Source organism: Ursus maritimus, unplaced genomic scaffold (assembly GCF_017311325.1).
Source record: "Ursus maritimus isolate PB19 unplaced genomic scaffold, ASM1731132v1 scaffold_23, whole genome shotgun sequence".
In the NCBI taxonomy this organism is placed as follows: domain Eukaryota; kingdom Metazoa; phylum Chordata; class Mammalia; order Carnivora; family Ursidae; genus Ursus; species Ursus maritimus.
In genome coordinates, this window is record NW_024424786.1 from 36,276,106 (window position 1) to 36,278,689 (window position 2,584).

At 41.2% G+C, this 2,584-nt stretch overlaps 1 long non-coding RNA gene across 1 annotated transcript; it reads right to left on the reverse strand.

The window, feature by feature from the left end:
* LOC103661317 lies at nucleotides 1–2,233 on the reverse strand. The gene is made up of 2 exons (XR_568028.1): nucleotides 2,184–2,233; nucleotides 1–692 (listed from the first exon to the last, which is right to left on the reverse strand). It is a non-coding gene; the product is annotated as an uncharacterized LOC103661317 (long non-coding RNA).
* Between the last annotated feature and the right edge of the window lie 351 nt (nucleotides 2,234–2,584).

A 2,584-nucleotide genomic window follows, 5' to 3' on the forward strand; every position in this document is an offset into this window, starting at 1 on the left:
TGAAGTTGCATTAGATTTTTATTATATGTCATACATTATTGTGTGATAATATACACTTGGTATCTTATTATATTTTCTCAAGTTCCCCTTGACATAAGCAAAGAAGAGTTGGTACATTCAACAGTCAAAGGAATTTAGATTGGACCCAATGCCAGATGGTATGCCACTACTTATCCAAACTATTTGTACAAAGATGTTTCACTTGAATAAACTGTCAACCAAGAAGGAAGTACAGTTTCTAGGAAGAAGCAAGTGTGTAATAATAAATTACTCTGTGGGACCTAAGAACTAATATTTGCTTAAAAATGGTAATAGACCATCCAAATGAAAAGAGGTCTATTCATCTATGGAGTGCTAATACTAGTATTTGCTGGTCAACTATAAATTAAAGCACATATATTGCTAATCGTGTGTGTGTATGTGTGTGTGTGTGTGTGTGTGAAATTGCATAATGAAAGACGTGGGAAGGAGGGTATTTGTAGGAGATTCCTATCAGAAAATCTGTCTTTGGTTGCCATCATGGATTCAAGAGGCACTGGTGTGGTAAAGAATGGTATGATGGTGTCTCATGGATCAGAGTGAAAAGGGTCTATGTCTTGCAGCACTAAGTCTTCATACAATTCAGGTTGAGTCAATAAGTCTTGATAAGGATCTTCAGAATGTGATCTGATCACGCAACTTAGTGCAGAAACCTAGAAATATGACATAATGACATTTACAATGATTTCACCTAAATTTTCAGTGACTTTTGTCTGATCTTGTCAATTTATCTCTGCAATGCTCTATGTAGCTCACTGATTCTCAACTGATGGTACTCTTACTCTCTCCCCCAGGGGATATTTAGCAATGTCTGGGGACATTTTGGTTGTCAACATTGGGGGTGGAAGAAATTGTTGACATCGAATGGATAGAACCAGGGATGCTGCAAACATCCTACAGGGCACAGACCATCCCGTCAACCCCACAACAAATAATTACTCATTCCAAAATGTCAGTAGTGCCAAAGCCAAGACACCCTGGCCAGGCAAGGTTTTCATGACAGCCTAGGCAGAGACAGGGCAATTCCAGCCATGTCTGGAACCACAATAAAATATACTTTTCATTGATCTCGTCAGGTATTTATGTAGCCAACAATCCATGCCAGCTTCTACAGGAGTTTGAGGAGGAGTAAGAGAGAGGGCCATTCCATAAAAATAATAAAATGCAATCCACGAAGGGGTGCCTGGGCGGCTCAGTTGGTTAAGTGTCTGCCTTCAGGTCAGGTCATGATCTCAGGGTCCTGGGATTGAGCCCCATGTTGGGCTCCCTGCTCAGCGGGGAGTCTGCTTCTCCCTCTCCCTCTGGTCCTCCCCCCACTCATGCTCTCTGTCTCTCTATCAAATAAATAAATAAAATCTTAAAAAAATGCTATCCATGAGCACAGTGAGATATGTTGCTTTCTCTTTTGTCCTAGGGACACGGAAACAGAAATATCGATATGATAAGTTTGGGGTATAGCAAGGCCAACCATTTATGAGGGCTTTGCAGAATCTATGACATGTGATTATGTGGGAGACTACATATACACATAGGGATATGTACGTACACATGAGGACATGAACGTGTCGGTGTGTATACGGTTGATAGGATTACATGAAAAATTACGAGGTGTGGAATTACTATTTAAATTATGTGTTCCTGTCAGCCCCGGTCGCCTAATGGATAAGGCGTTGGCCTCCTAAATTATGTGTTCCTAGAGCTATCGTATCTCTTACTTGACTGCCACTTTTTTCGTTAAGTATTTGTTTTATCTGTTATGACTTTCACTAGTTGAAGACATGGGCAAAGCCACTGTTTCCTTATCTCACAACCCAGGAAATATAATACATATTCAGTATATTTTGGGTGAAAGGATAAGAAATGCAAGTGTGAGGGAATGAGGGGAACTGTGTAAGTCACTACGAATGAACTGTTTCTACGAAGGAATGAGTAGAGGAAGAATGGCTGGTGAGTCTAACACAGAGCCACTGATGTCTAAACTCACCGGCTCCCTGTCTTCCCATTAAGAGAGTTTTTGGGGGTGCTTTGATGTGGTGGTTTTGCCAACTCTATTCAACCAGAGATTGAAGTTAACACTTAGCACCTATGATTCTCTGAAATGTTTTAAATGCTTCCTCACCTTCCCGATAAAAAGGGTTACTCACCCAGCTGATCTCATTGCCATTCACCGTATAAGTGAGCCCACAGAGTGAGAAGGAAATAAAACTCTGCATGCAAGTCACTACCATTTGAAGGATCACAACACTCTGTGGAAGAGAAGAAGAGCAAGAGTTTAGATTTCCCCAACCAGCTTTAGCCTGCCATGTTCTCATCCTGGTTGCCCAGGGGGCAAGGGTTGGCGGATATTTTGCAGAACAAGGCACTTCCTATCCAAGATATGCACATTCTCTTCAGACAGAAGATTGGATCTGACACTAAGCTTGCTTCAGTGAGCACCCATACATAAACTCCTACAGAAACAAATACGAGTTACGGGAATTCTAAATGGCAAAGCTCTGCAAAAGAACTCCCTTCACATTCTAGAGTCAGTTATTCATAGTTCAGC